Consider the following 16,952-nt stretch of genomic DNA (forward strand, 5'->3'; position numbering starts at 1 on the left):
TTTGTTTAAAAATTAATTTTCAATTTAATAGTAATTTTAAAATTGATGTGTTATTATTTTAGTCTTTTTATGCTCCTCCAAAACTCAACAACAAAGGAATTAACAAAAACACAACCTATTATCAAATACACATTGAGTATGTGATAGTAAAAAAAAATACCGGATAACAGGATTAAGGCCACTTTTTCTAAAATGATATGAATGTAGGACTTGATACAACTGTATAAAAAATTATTGTTTTAAATACAAGAATCTGTAAATTTTAACAATTGCTTTGGAAAATACCTGAGCTATGCTCCTTCAGCATGACAACATGGATGTAGACTGACACAAACAAAAATCAATAAGCTGTCAGACTTTTTTTTCTAAATTAAAAAAGAAGAAGAAAAGTACATGAACAACTTTTTGTGGAACCTTACCCAAATAAAAATACACGCATTGTCTCACAGGAAAAAGCCCTATTGACAATGTTCTTCTGTGCCAGAGGTCACTAACAGGCGGACTGCAGTCTGAATCTGGACCCACAAGCTGTCCCATACGGACCTGTAACCAAAACAGAAGGTTATGATTTAACACCTAATTGGGAGCTTCTATTTTAACTGGTGCTGCTTTTCTGATTTTTACGGTGGTGGTTCAGTGGCTGAAGAAATTCAAAGACCATTTCGATGTGAGAGTTAGTGACTTACACATGAAAAGATGGTAGGAAGAAGAAGAAAGATAGTGATGCGGAAAAAGAAAGTGAGAAATATAGACATCTGTGCCAGAGAAAGCTGAAAAAAGAAACAGATGACAAAGAGAAAGGAAGGAAAAAATATGGAACAAATGGTGCTGTGCAAAAAACGAAAAGTGGAGAGTGAAAATAGAGCAATAAGTTTATGCTGGGCCTCTCCAGATGCAATTTGTTGATCTCTAAAACCATGTGGACCCAAAAGAGCAGTTAGTAAGGACTAACCCTTCCTCTGTTCCACGGAGACAAGTTTCTCAGGTATGAGGAAAGCAGCCCTGTGCATCTTGACCATGTTTGGCTCCACACACAAAAGCCAAGGAGTTTTCTCCAAATTGTCGAAACAAAATACCATTTCCAGCTTATCAGTGAGTACCTCTATGTGTGTATGAGCATTGCCCTGACTCCACTGGTTTATAATCCTGGTTGGTTAAATATGGAGAGAAATTTGCGTCGACAGTGTTGCAAATATGTACAATATGATCCACAAGCGTAAACTAAGATTTACACATGTGTACAATGATTTGTGTGTAGCTTTTGAGGACTCACAAGCACGTGATCCAGTCCACACACAAATAGGAAGCAATCTGACCACGCAAAACTGTTTTACAAATGCGTATATCAAAACCTGAATAAATAGTGATCATTCACGCAAAAGTTCAGCTTCACAAATCCAATAATTTTCTCTTTCAAAAACCTTTGTGTGCACCAAAAGCCTGATACTTACAGATCACGTTGCATGCCTACGTAGGATTTTCAGGCAAATTTAACACTGCCAGCTTTGCACAGATCCACAAATGTAAACTCACATCCCAGCTGTAAAACTGGGACATCTTGGCTTCCACTGTACACCTGCACTTTTTTTGGTGTTTGTTTTTTGTTTGCACAGAAAGGTTTTTGAAAGACAAAATGAACAGATTCATGATTCTGAACTGCATATCCCTTTGCTCTGTCACTTTCTGTGTTCTTATCCACTGACTGTCCATTTTCTCGACCTCACGGGAGGGCGAATTAGAGCCTCACTCTACTTCAGACCTTTGAAGCAAGCACAACAGATGCTTAGCAGCCACATCTTTCCTTTTATTTTATTTTTTTTCCATATGTGCTATTCACCTGAGGAAAGCCATAGTTTCGCTGAACCATTGCGGCAGAGCACACAACTTGTTTATTAATACATACTAATAAATAATAAAAAAAGTTTCATGTTTTTCTTATTATTTAATTTTTTTTAAATTTTACTTAAGATACAAAGCCAACAGTGAAATCAGTAATACATACAATATCCAAAATACATATATGAATATGGAAAAAGGAAAAAAGAAAAAGAAAAAGAAAGGTTACATAGGATAACAGAGCCAACAGGACACAAAAGAATGGCAAAAAAAAAAACAAAACACAAAAAAAAACGGTACAAAAACTCACAGAAACAAAAAACAAGGCACATCGTCTGATAATGAGCCCCTTAGGGTGCACTAGGGTCCGTAGAGTGAAGAAGGCTTCCCAAAACATTTTCAGGGGTCGGACAGGGCAATCCTATGAGGTTGATGGACACTGCCCTGCCTTCAGTTTTCCCTTTCTAATCCTAACGCCCCTAAGGCGACGAGGACCTATGCTTCAGTCACGAGAGGATGAGCAGGCGATGGTGAGAGAGAGCATTTCCAAACATAGGAGTGGAGTGCCACCAATCGCGGGCCGTTATTCTGCCCGACACGGAGGACAGACTGGGCTAGATCGGGGATTTGAACGAGGAGCTTCCAGAGGCAATCAATATGTAAAACACACCCGAAATGAAAGGGCCGAACCTCTGAGGAATAAAGTACAGTCAGATGATTCAGACTTTTCTATTAACGTGCACATAGTCCACAGACTTCTTAAAGTGGTTCATCATCTGAAAAACTTTTCAAAAGAAACCTATCCTCCATCTCTGAATAAAATAGCCCAAAATTTAACAACTGTGATTAAACCAATTACCCCCAACAGAAGAACACAGACTAATTGAGGGGAATGCTAAGAACTGGGCTCATACAGCCATTCTAATCCTCCAGGACCATTATAACCAAAACATAGAGGATGAAGTTAAAAGCCTTTTTGAGTTTCCCAGACAGGACTGGATAGGTCCCTCTGAATTGGCAGCATCCTGGGCCAGTAGGAACCTGGGCCGCTGTCTCCAGCCTGAGTCATTGGACCAGACCCAGACTGTGATTATAGCCAAGCTGGCAGACTGAAATGCAGCTACCAGCACAGCGGAGCGGGAGAACACAGCCGGTCAACCAGAACAACAGCCACGGGTGAGCATTGAAACCACACAGCTGAATACAGCAGAACCTAACCTAACCCTAACCCTGCACACACGGCCACCACACCGCAGACCAGCACCAACCGGATCATAACTGTCACAGCACAGGTTCATGCTCCAGCTGTAGCAAACACACACTTAAAATCACGACCTCAACCATGACTGATCCTATTATGAGGGATTGGTCCCCCATCAGAGAGAAAGGAGGAGAGGGAGAACAGCCCGATGACCACCCCTCCTGCTGATCTACAAGGAACTGAAACCAGCTAAGCAGAGCCAAGGGAGCAGAGAATAAAAAGAACCCTTACTGGGCAACACAAGACCTCTGCTGAGGAGGAATCATCATCTTCTTTTCCTCTTTCCTCACCAGAACAACAGGTATGCTCTCCAAGAGACACCCCAGCACGCAGAGAAAACTACGGGACTGGAATCTTCATGTGGATGAAGTGGCACTGATCATCGGGGACTCCAATGTAAGCAGACTCCTGTCTTTTGCAGCAGAGGGGGTCCAGATCGACAGCCTTCCAGGAGCTAAATGGTGTCACACAGAGGCCCTGCTGGAGAAAGCAACCTGTGACACAACAGTGGAAAAACTGGTGTTATCCTTTGGCCTGAATAACAGGTCACAGAAGGATAAAGTCACATCGGTGATGGAGCGGAAAAGTGCATTGAAGGAAGTACAGGAAAGATTTCCTGAAGCTGAGATCTTCATTCCAGTTATTAACTTTTCTAAGACCCTTCTTAAAAAAGAACAAGACACATTATTGAATTTGAACAAATTTATTTCACTTTTGAAAGAACATATTCCTCCACTATCTGATGTGATGTTCAGCACAGAGAAGGACGACATCCACTGGACTGGTAAAGCTGCAATGTATATTTCAGAACATTGGAATGAGCGTGTAAATGGGGCATCACCATAAGCCCGGATAAGCGGGAGTGGAGTAGTGGTGTGATTAACCTTTCTAAAAAGTTTCAGCCTTCCACCGCTCAGGGCTCTATTAAATAGAAATGTGAATTTCATCCCTACAAAAGGCTATAATAAAAATTTTCGATTGCAATGTAAATATGATATTCAACAGTATCATAGAGAGTCAAATTGGCTGTGTATTATGGGAATGACTCGGAACCCCAACCTTTTACTCCCAAGTCTGACAAGTCTCCTCCTATTGGTCAGGTTCCACCTCTGGTATTCACCTTGGTGAGAGCTGACTGTGAGTATTTTCAAAACTACTTTCATATAGATCACATCAAACTCAATATTACTACAGAAGTAACAGAAGCTCTAAAAGAATTAAGAGAAAATTATTAAATTATTATAAAACCAGCAGACAAAAGAAGCGCTGTAGTCATTCTGGACAGAACAATACTTACAGGAAGGCTACAAACAATTAAATGACATAACATACTACTCCGAATTAAAGAAACCAATTTACTTGGACACACTACCAATTGTGGAGAAAAATAATAACTTACATCAGAAGAAATTTATTAACATAAAACAAAAGAACTATTTGTTAGGCTCCTCTGAGCCAAGGGGAAGGCTTTTCTATATGCTACCCAAGATCCATAAAGATCCTGCAAGGTCCTATTGTATCAGACTGTGAGAGTGAAACCTATTACACAGCAGAATAATTAGGTCACTTTTTGAATCCCTTATCCACAAGACATGCACGTTACAAAGGACACATATGACTTTGTGGAAAAGTTGAAACAGAGGTAGCTGTTGTATCCTTTTATTCTCAATTGATATTGACAGCCTCATATTATATATTATAATATAGATAGATAGATAGATAGACATTAAAGAGGGAATTAATTCAATTAGGAGGATTTTCCAAAAATACCCCGATTAGAAAAGGCCAGACAAAGAATTATTGCAATTCCTAGAAATAAACCTCATGAGAAATGATTTTTAATTCAACGGTGACTTCTATTTGCAAATAAAAGGTACTGCTATGGGGAAAAAGTTTGCTCCTGCATATGCTAACATATTCATGGCTGAATGGGACACTTCTGCCCTAGAAAAGTGTGTGAAAAAACAAAACAAAAAATTGTATTACTATCGATTTCTGGATAACATCTGGAGAATATGGGAGCACTCTGAACAAGATTTTAGTCTTTTTAAGGACTCTGGATGGCCACAATGCCTCAATTAAGCTTAAGTCCACAATTAATAAGACCTCAATTGACTCTTTGGACACAACTACATTTAAAGGCCCAAATTTTCTTTACAGCCACAGATTGGATGTTACGGTGTTTTTCAAACCCACAGACATACATGCTCTATTCTTTAAAATGAGCTTTCACCCAAAACACACGTTTTGCTGGACTAATCAAATCTCAATTGTTAAGATTTCACAGGATATGCATCAGTCTTGCAGGTGGAAGAATGACGGTTGTTAATAAAATTAAAGAAATTAATTGAAATAACTGCTGACGACACCGTCGTGGTGGGCCTGATCTCTGACAACAATGAGACGGCCTACCTGAAGGAGATTAGGAATCTGGAGAACTGGTGCCAGAGGAACAACCTCCTTCTAAACGTCAGTAAGACAAAGGAGTTGATAGTGGATTTCAGCACTAAGCAGGAGAGGAACTACCAGGCCCCCGTCATCAACGAGTGCCCAGTGGAGAGAGTGGACAGCTTCAAATACCTCGGGGTTCACACATCACGCAAGACCTGTCATGATCCTGTCACATCAACACCGAGGTGAAAAAGGCCCGACAGCGTCTCTACCACCTCAGACGCTTGAGAGACTTCCGACTGCCCTCCAAGGTGCTCAGGAACTTTTACTCCTGCACCATAGAGAGCATCCTGACGGGAAACATCTCAACCTGGTTTGGGAACAGCACCATGCAGGACAGACGAGCTCTACAGAGGGTTGTGCGATCAGCTGAGCGCACCATCCGCTTCGAGCTCCCTGACCTGCACTCAGTCTACAGCAGGCGGTGCTGGACCAAGGCCAGGAAGATCGTGAAGGACCTCAGCCATTCCAACAATGGACTGTTCTCTCTGTTGAGGTCAGGAAAGCGATTCCGCTCCCTGAAGACCAACACAGAGAGACTGAGGAGGAGCTTCTTCCCGCAGGCGATACGGTCTCTCAATCACACCACCACATAGTACTGACTCACACATATGGTTTTTACACACACACTGGACAGTCTGGACATTTGTTTACACTAGTGGCCACTGCACAACTACACTGCGTGGTCATCTAATCGAATCACTCTATCACAAGTCACTTAAATAAATCACTTTTAAGCATATTTGCACTGCACAAGACACTTACACGTGTGGATTGCACAACCCTGGACATTACATTTCTTCATTACCATTTAGTACTTGTACAGCTGCTGTTATTGCTCTATATTTCTTCATATATTCTTATATATTTCTATATTGGGTATTTGTGTATTTTTATTTATTTGTGTATTGTGTATTTTGTTGTACAGTTTATTTTATTTTTAACTTTAATTTTTATATTTTATTTTATTCCTTCCTAGTTAAATTTACCCTTCATTTTAACTTTCATATTTATTTCCTATCCTATTCATAGTCTTTTTTTTTTCTTTAGGTCACGAGCAGTTGTCTAAGCATTTCACTGCATATCGTACTGTGTATGACTGTGTATGTGACAAATAAAATTTGAATTTGAAAGTCCAAATTTGCCTTGCCTATTGGAATTTTTGATGCCATGTATTGAGAATAATTCCACCTGTATTGGGAAAAAAACAAAACAAAAACTAAACAAAAACAAAGAATTTTTAACCTGGGTTTCTCTCTTTTTTACGAACAAGATGTCCTATAATAGCAAAATAAAAATAACTGCTGTAAGAGGTTTTATTGGTTGCAATGAGGCAACTCCTAAATCCTTAGGCTAAAAAACATGAGAGGTATGTGCCAATGAACCTTCCATGAATGTAGACAGTAAAAACTACATTAAAAAACTCCAAGCCATCTGGATATCAGTCATATTACACTTCTTACAGAATCTGTCACAGATTTGCTGTGTGGCAGGCAGGATGTGGACCGAAATACAGGACTTGAACGCAAAATGTTAACCTAAAGCGGCAGTTTTATTTCCTGGAAAACATAATTCATAATATAAAATAAAGAAAAGAAACCAAAACGTAGAGAATAAAACTAAAGACAACACTGGGAAACTGGAAATGTGTAAAGCCCAGAAACACGAGGAAACGCACAGCCCATGGAGTGGAGAAGGGTCTGGCTGCAGCCACTGGGGAGCGCCATATTGCCTCCACACTAACCGGAAACACGTGACCTCCACAGTAGGCAGAAATACGTTCCTGCATGGATCATGGACTGTGGAAACCTTGCAAGTTGATCGTAAAGGTTGGGACAGAGTCTTTCATGTATAAATTTGCCGTTAATAATTATATAATTCTAGAAATCATCTAGTTTGCTTACACTGATTACATTGGCACTTTGTTAGTGTTACAACAACGGTCATACCCCCGAGGTATCTAAACTTTAGTAAGGAATGTGTGTACTTTTGACACCTCTGGTTAGCATTTAGTGGTCAGTTTCAAACGTATTTGATTTTTGCTTGTTATTGAACTACTTTTCACTATTTGTAACATCAATGCACATTGTTCCATTTACTGCATATTGCACTTTATTCATGTCTTTCATTCCACCTGCAAAAACATTGTAAAGTTCGTCACAAAGAGGTTTATACATTTATAAATACTAATATTCTCTATTCCATTCTGTTCTGCTTTTTTATTGCCCAGATTTTAGTTAGCCTTTGTTAAATTGTCTATGTCAATAGATATGTATGCCACAAATAAAAGTGTCTTGTAAATTATGTTTTTGGAAAGAATTTTCTCCCCAAATCTCTTACATGCTAACTGTAACGTGTTATTTCTGCTAAAACCTGAACTCAAATGTGTATATGGTGTTTATCTGTTTTTCTCTCTGTTTTAGATGCACATATCAATTTGGAATTCTGCCTCCAACCCAGAATTGCAGGAATGCACCACGTGTTGCAGAAGACTTTTTCACTGCCCTCTGTGCCCCACTTTCAGCTCTACTGTCAGGGCAAAGATTGAGGAGCAAATAAATGGACACATTAAAAATGCTTTGCCTTTCAAAGGTATGTTGGTATTAAATAGACCTCATAGTTAAAGTTATAAATATGCCCTTCTTTTCAGCACTTCTACAGTCTCTTTGTTGACTTAAAAGTTGCTTTTCACATGGTACAGTTCAGTGCATTCATCAGCAAGAGAAAAAAAGTGTGTTTTCATTAAATTTTTTTTTCCTGTTCACCACATTTCTTGACAGCTCTTGTGATCCATACCAATTTTCTTTCATTATTGAGGATGGCTTGGATATTTTTGTTAATATGTATTATCTGATTGTTAGATAAACTGATTGCATTCTATACAACTGCATTTAAATTGTTGTTTTTTCTTCTTTTTTTTCTCTCTTCCAGACAAAATGATATGCCGGTGCACTTTCACTGCCCTGTCTGCAACATGACAGTCATACGGCGTGGGGATATGGCAAGGCAATTATTGTCATGTCAGCATTCAGGACTGCTCCCCACTGAACTCTCCGTGGAGCCCCGCCTCTCTCCCGCTGCACTCTCCTAGGAGCCACATCTCCCACTCGATGTCTTGTCTCCAGCATCTGCAGCATTCTGAATCTTCGGTAGAACATTCATGTGCTCTTCCCTCTGTGCTGAATGAAACTGTGGCTTGTGGAAAGTCCTTGAAAATGAAACGCCCTCACTGTGGTCTTAGTCTTCTTACAAAAAAAACTTCCAAGGCTCACATGATGAGGAGGCATTCAAACAGATCAATAGATGTTTGCCTGGCCTGTCATCTGCTGTGTTTTTGTGTAGAGGGACTTCTTCCTCTTTGTTTTTCAGTTTGCAGAGGACATGGAGCTCTTTTTAAAAGCATGTGCTGACGAGCAGGGACTACGGGCCAGTGCGATGTTTGACATTTAATGCAGCGGTCCCCAACCCCCGGGCCTCGGACCGGTACCGGTCCGTGAGTCGTTTGGTACCGGGCCGCGAGAGCTGAGGCTCAGGTGTAAAATGTATGGTTTTCAGGGTTTTTATCGGTTTTTAGCGTTATTTTATTATCGTTTTTATCGCTAACTCGGTTTTCCTGGGTCTTTTCACGTGTGTTATGAATAAATCTTCTTTTTTTCGGTACCGGCACTAGTTTTATTTTGTTGTATTTATCCGCGACACCTTATTGCCAGTCCGTGAAAATATTGTCGGGCATAAACCGGTCCGTGGGCTCTATCCTGGCCTAAAGGGTTTTTTTTTTTTTTTTTTGACTACTTCACTGCAGTGGACCAAAAGAATGACACAGGTTTGATCTTAAGGATCTAATAGTTGTGTGTGTTTGTGCATGACATTGCAACGCAAATATGTATTTGGAAGATGGACTGGAATAAATTATGACGCATCAAATATTACACAGGCTGCAGTGAATTTTTGTTGATACAGGCTATTGAGATTTGAGTTTCCCAGTCAAACTTAGCTTTGAAGCACATGCTAAAAACACTTTTACTCTTGTACATTTCATAACGAGGCACCATAGCCAAAATATGGTTATAGTAAAAAAAAAAAAAATTCAAAGCTGCAGCACATACAGCAGGTGCAGAAAGTGCTGCTGCTTTAAGTAAGCCTAACAGCTTCCAGATCACTTATATCACTGGAAAGATGGTAAGAAGGGCATTACTGCTCATCTCTCCCAGATCTTGGAATACAATGCCTTTGTCCCATGAAACCACTTCACAGTACTAGGAGTCCACTAAAACCTACAAATGAAGAGTGATCCTGGAAGAAATGGGGCGCACACTAGTGACCTCAACAATTGCAAGACAGCCTTGTCCCCGATGCTCAGATGAAAAAAAAAATAGGAAGATTTATGAAACCATTAAGACTTTATCACCTTTTATTTGAAAAGTTACTGGTAATATATAGCCTAACTGGCATTTAAAGTGTAAAAAAAAGAATGTAGATAAAATTTTGTTTTTTTGATGAGAAGGACTGGTGCTAATTTAAAGTGTCAAGTCGGTAAATGTAGATAAATGTTTTAATAAATATACATTTTACAGCATTTTGTGAACATACACAAAAGTTGCCATTTTTGGCAACGAACAAGCTGAGAGAGAGTTTTATATTTTTTGCTCTCCTTGAACAACAATAACAGTGCATAATAATGTTGATGTTAATCAATTAAATGTTCCAGACTCTACTATTAATAATACAGTGGTCCCTCGTTTATCGTAGGTGTTACGTTCTAAAAATAACCTGCGGTAGGTGAAATCCGTGAAGTAGCCAGCTTTATTTTTTTTTTACAATTATTATAGATGTTAAGACTGTAAAACCCCTCACTACATGCTTTATACACTTTTCTCAGACAGGCATGAACATTTTCACACTTTTCTCTTTTGTTTAAACTCTCTTAAAGTTCAAATCTTCATAGAAACATAAGTCGAGTATTATGGAATGAAACCGTGCAAAATGTTTCGTCGGCATTGTTGGCCACGAACGAGCTGAAGGGATGGTGATTTTTTAAAAAAAAAATAAACCCAGAGTGTTAAAACATTTAGAACCAAATTTATTTATCAGCAGCATCAATAGCAACAAAAACAAAATTTAGTTTTCGCTGTCAAAGTCGATTTAACTGAAGTTACGTGTTTCCGGCTACTGTGGAGGTCACGTGTTTCCGGTTAGTGTGGAAGGTAATATGGCGCTCCCCAGTGGCTGCAGCCAGGTGCTCTTGATCGAGTGGCGATGGTACAACATGACAAAGAGCAAAGGAAAACACAGGGCTTAAACACACAAGGGAGTAAAGAAGGAAATACAGCTGGGGCTAATTACACATAATGAGACAAGGGGAGGCAAAACTAGATACACGGAGGCTACGTCCACACGTACACGGCTATTTTTGAAAACAGATTTTTCTAAACGTTTGGGCCTTTCATCCTCACGTAAACGGCGTTTTGGGTCACTGAAAACTGAGATTTTTAAAAACTCCTGCCAGGGTGGAGATTTTCAAAAACTCAGTTTTTACGTTTAGGTATGGACGAGGAAAACTGAGATTTACCTATGCAACGTCAAAGGGTGTGTGTGCCTTTTTGACGTCACACCCCATATGGAAAAGAAATAGGAAAAACTTATAAAAGACTTGCATCAGCTTTAGCTTGCTTCATATAGTGAATCGTATAAGGCTTATATGATTTACTCATGGAAGTGGCCACTTTCATATATTGTTTTAGTAAGTATCCAGAACATACAAGTTTCATTTATATAATTTTTCAAGGGATCTTATATCCGTTTTCATTCTTGTATGCTTTTCATACAAGTTTCACACATGACAGATACAAACTTTATAAGATTTATATATATCTTTTCCATATGGGACTGTACACCACGTTATTGTTTACATCAGATAAATTTCTAATACTGTTGCCCTTAATCTTACAGTTAATCAGCAGTTTTTACACGGTTACTTACACACACGCAGTTACTGTCCCTCCATTTAGAAAGATAGAGGCGACAGAGTGAACATTCATCACAGACGCTGTCACAACCGAAATCCCTACGTTGGTTTTGAATAAATTTAGTTGTGTGTGTGTTTCTTTTTTAATTTATGTATGCTGTATGTTGTTCATTCCTAAATTGAGAGTCTACATCAACTAAAGTACTGTCTTTAGTTATTAACATTTGAAATTGTGAAGGCACTAGAAAAGTAAAACAAAATTAGCTGCCTTTCCAGAAAAACTAAAACTTTTCAGAAGTACTTAAGATTTTGTGAGGGTACAAAAGCCTGTTTACTCTTTCACTCCCAGGCTCCCAGACTTCTGATGGGCCAACATATCGTTTTTAGAGTTTACATGTGGACTGACATCGTTTTTCGAAACTACACATTTGGACGGGATTTTAAAAAAAAAGAAAAAGAAAGAAAACAGAAGATCTCCGTTTTCAAAAATACCCATGTAGGTGTGGGCGTAGCAATCAATGAGTTTGATTTAAGTTTATTTCTTCACCACAGCAAGACTGGTGAAAGCTTTTCACTTAATTTACTTTCACTTTATTTCAAAAGCACTTTAAAAACAACATAACAGCTGACCATAGTGCTGTACTAAAATAAAAAAAAAAAAAAGAAGAAATCAGTACAAGCTTGTACCAGCATTTTGTACCAGCTGTAGACATGAGAGGGAGGCCTGGTTAATTCCAATCAACAGAGAATTACAATAATCCAGACGAGAGGTGATAAATCAGGCGTCTTAAACTCCAGTCCTCGAGGGCCAGTGTCCTGAAACTTTTCCATGTGTCCTTGTTGCAGCACACCTGAATACAATTAGTAGGTCATTCAGCAAGACTCTATAGAACTTGGCTGCATGCTAAGGTGGCTACCCCTAACCTTACTCAAGTAAATTTAAGCGTTTGAAAAAAAATGTACTTTTATTGCACCATGCTTATTTATTCATGAACTGCTGTAACAATCAAATGGCTGAATTGCCTCCTCAGCATGCAGTGAAATTCTATAGAGTCTAGCTAATGACCTACTGATTGCATTAATAGGTCTTTTTTTTTAAATGTACAGCCAAATAAGAGAAGTCAAAGGCTGGAGGCACTGAATTTAAAAAGGATGATCTCAGTCTTTTTTTTTTTTTTTCTCCATTAACATTTTGAAAATATAGTGCCATCCATGTCCTGATCTCATTGAGACAATCAAGGAGAGGCTGAACACGACCACTATGCTTTAAAGCAGGGGTGTCAAACTCCAGTCCTGGAGGGCTGAAACTTTTCCATGTGTCCCTGCTGCAGCACACCTCAATAAATTTAGAAGGTCATTATTAAGACTATAGAATTTGACTGCATGCTGAAGTGGCAACCTCTAACCCTACTCGAGTAAATTCAAGGAATAATGTACTCCTAAAAGTACTTCCATTGCACCATGTTTATTCACTTATTTTTTTTTATCTTGTTCTTGACAAGATTTAATTATATTTTGAGCTATATGACTTTTCACTATGTCCTTTTAACTTGGTGCAGTAATTTAAAGCAATTTGATGTCTTCTGATTTCTAACCGTTGTTCACCCATTTCAACTTGTTTAGTGGACACTAGTGCAGTTTTAATGACTTCACAACACAACCTCAACGCTTGATACTGAATTTTATCCAAGTTATTTAACAATGTTTTAGCTGCTGAACCATAATCCAGAACGGATCTAATGAGTCCTATATATAAAGCTTTTAATGCTGCCCGATCTGCACCCCACTTGCTGCCTTTTAAACATCTTAAAATATTCTAAACCTTTTTACATTTCTCAGTGATTTCTCCAATATGCGTTTTCCATGTAAGCCTTTTATCAAACCAGGTACCTAAATGTAGGGTGACCAACAGTCTTCTTTTTTTTGCACTTGTTGACATTGTGACATTTGACATGTTGACATTTTTTATTTCACCATTCATTAACTGCACAGAGAAGGCATCGTTTACATATGTTAAAGTTTTCTTTAAGCAAACAGTATTATTAAAGTTCTTCATGACTGGGCCACGTGTCCCCTTTTTGGAAATCAAAATATGGTCACCCTACTAAATATTTAAAGCAATCAACCTTTTCTAATACAATTTTAAGACTACACTGGTAATTTACTCTCTTGCATGTAGAAATAATCAACTTTGGGCTCTGGGATTGGGATTTTACGGAAGAGGATTAGGGCCGCTGGGGAAAAAAAAAAAAAGTGGGCACATGTTTTTTTTCTTCTTTTCCAGAATTCTGAGAAAAAAGTCAGAATTCTGACTTTAATCTCAGAATTCGGACAAAAAATTAAAGTCAGAATTCTGAGAAAAAAGTTAGAATTCTGAGATTAAAGTCAGAATTCTGAGAAAAAAGTCAGAATTCTGACTTTTTTCTCAGAATTCTGACTTTTATCTCAGAATTCTGGAAAAGAAGAAAAAAAACATGTGCCCACTTTTTTTTTTTTTCCCAGTGGCCCTAATCCTCTTCCGTAGGATTTAGGTTCTCTGTTACAAACACAATCCTCCAACCTTTTGTAGTTCTTGTTGTACTTTAGTCATGATGAATCTTACGTCTTCATTGATTGAGCTATATTATTATATACCTCATTAATCATTATGGAAAATAATATTGGACTAACTATACTTCCTTGTAGAGTACCATTCTGTACCTCATAACCTCTACTGAACTCTTTTCCTACTGGTACAAAAATATTTCTTCTAGTTTAAAATTTCCCGATCCATTTATATATTTTTAATATCGATCTGATGAAACTTGATCAGGAGTCCTTCTTTCCACATCATATCACATGCCTTCTCAACATCTAAAAACACAGCTCCTACACTCTCCTTATTAACTTGGGCCCGTCTTACTTCATGTTATAGACACAGAGCTGGATCCATTGTGCTTCTTCCTTTCCTAAAACCACTCTGATAATATTTGATCTTACCATTAGTTTCTAAGAAGTAAATTAATCTTTTTTTCACCATTTTTTCCATTACTTTCCCCAAATGAGATGTTAAAGTTATCGATCTATAACTTTCAGCTAAGCTTGGATCCTTTCCTGCTTTACAGATGGGAACAATAACAGCTTCTTTCCACTGATTAGGTAGTTTTTACTTTCGTCCAACATTTTCTTAAATCATTTACTATTATACTCTTACTAAAATTACTTAAGTTTTTAATCATGCAATAACTAATTTGATCTCTCCCTGGAGTTGTATTTCTTTCTGCTATTGAAAAGATTATATTTATCAGCCCTTCGTGTTCACTCGTATCTTGTATGGCCTTTAGATTTTTTCGTTTGTTTTTGTGCTCTTCCCCTGATTTCTGCATTATTTAAATTTTCTATGCTGTGAACCTTTGCAAATGTTCTTGCCAATACTTCAGCTTTACTTTTATTTTCAACTATTATTCTTTCATTATTGGATAACCATATACTTTCCTATTAACAGACATATTTTTGATAGTTGTCCAGACTCTCTCCAAAGGTGTTGAACTCTCCAAAGTGTTACAGTATTTCATCTAATATTCCCTCTAGCTCATTTAAATATTCCTTTAACTTCTGCATGTTCCCTTTTATAACATATTAAATTGTTCAAACACAACTCTTGTCATTGTTTTAAAATGCTTTATTCCTGGCTTTGATTATGGCTGTACATTCTTGTGTCCACCGTGCCACTACCTTTTTCCTTTTATGACCTCTTTTGCTGCATCAGTCATAATCTGACTGATCGTAGCTTTTAACTGATTAATTGTTTGGCCAAAATCAACATCTTTTAATTTTCCTTCATTTAATGTTTTAAATAAACACCGGTTTGCTTCCTCAAACTTCGATTTGCCCCCTCTTTCTTGTCACGGCACTGGGTCTGGTGACCCAGTGTCTGTGTTTATGGGTTAAGCTATACTCCTTAAATTATGGTTTTCTGTTAGTTCCTGGTTTTTATTTATTTGTTCTGTGCTTCATGTTCCCTCTGTTCCAGAGTCTGTCATGTTTCCTTGTCTCTTTCTCCTTGTGAATGCCTCGTGTGTCGTGTTTTATTTTGACAGTCTGTGTCCTATGTCAGTGTATTCTACTTTGTTTCCTTGTCTCGTTATGTCAGATTAGCCCCAGCTGTGCTTCCCTCCTGTTTTACATTCCTTTGTCGCTCCCTGGAGTATTTAAACACTGTTTTCCTCTGTCTGTTGTTGCGTTGTACTACTCCCATGTGTTGTGGGTGTTTCCTACATACTCTCAGTATTTCCTAGTTCTCAGTTTCCTAGTTCTGTGGTTTGAGTTTCATGTTTTAAGTTTTGTCTTCTCCAGCAATAAAGCTACCATCTTTAGTTTACCTTTCTCCTGTGTTTGGGTCCTTGTCCTGCCTGCCATGTAGCAGATCATGACATTCTTCTTGTCTTGTGTCAGTTTCTGTGCAGATTTCAATAATTATCAGATAATGATCACTACCGACTGTACTCTTTTAACTCTTTCCATGTGCTTCTACTTGCCAAACATTGTGAAACCACTGTAATATCAAGACATGACTCCATACTTCTTACCAAATCCACCCTTGTACCAGATCCATCATTTAAAATGATTAAATCCTTCTCCTTAATATTCTCAACACTTGATCATAATGACACCAATGGGGAAAGTTGTAGTGTGCATTAAAGTCACCACACCAAACTATTTTCTCTCTCCAATCCCTATGAATTCTCTCTTCATTAAATTTTTTACATGGATTATAAAAATTTATTATTTTGCTGCTTCCTTCCTTAGACCATACCTACACAATCATTACTTCTAATTCTACTGCAGTGGTTAGTTGGGGGGCACTTGCTTAACACATGTTTCTTGTATACATAAAACATGTGGTTTTGAATTTAATGCACAAATAAATCCCTTAAGCTCTTGTCAGTTTGCAGTTAAGCTCCTGGCATTCCATTGAAGAATTAACATGTGTTGTTTTTAAAGTGTTATACAAATAAATTATGGTATAGTATAATGCTTTAGACCAGGGGTCGGCAACCTGCAGCTCTTTAGTCCTTATACTGCGGCTCCGGGTGGTTTGGGAAAATAAATTAGAAGTATTTAGCTGAAGTGTATTTTATTTATGTATGTTCTTTTAAACTTGTAGTTCTAAATTGGAAGATTATTGTGATATTGAAATATAAAATTATATTCTATTTTTTTTTTTTCCTCGCTCAATATAAGCGTCACACTCGCGGAAGCCGGTATTCCCGCCGAAACACCGTGCATTTATCGAGACTTTCAACCCCAGGTAGGCCAATTATGGATCTTCGGATCCATATTATGTCAGCAGCTGTTCTCCACCGTGAACTATGTTAAAGACAAACACTGCTCACGCCTCACAGACGACAGATGACAGCTTACAGTCCTGCGTAAACTGACTTCGCACAGCACCGATTA

The sequence above is a fragment of the Oreochromis aureus genome, linkage group 3 (assembly GCF_013358895.1).
Source record: "Oreochromis aureus strain Israel breed Guangdong linkage group 3, ZZ_aureus, whole genome shotgun sequence".
In the NCBI taxonomy this organism is placed as follows: Eukaryota; Metazoa; Chordata; class Actinopteri; order Cichliformes; family Cichlidae; genus Oreochromis; species Oreochromis aureus.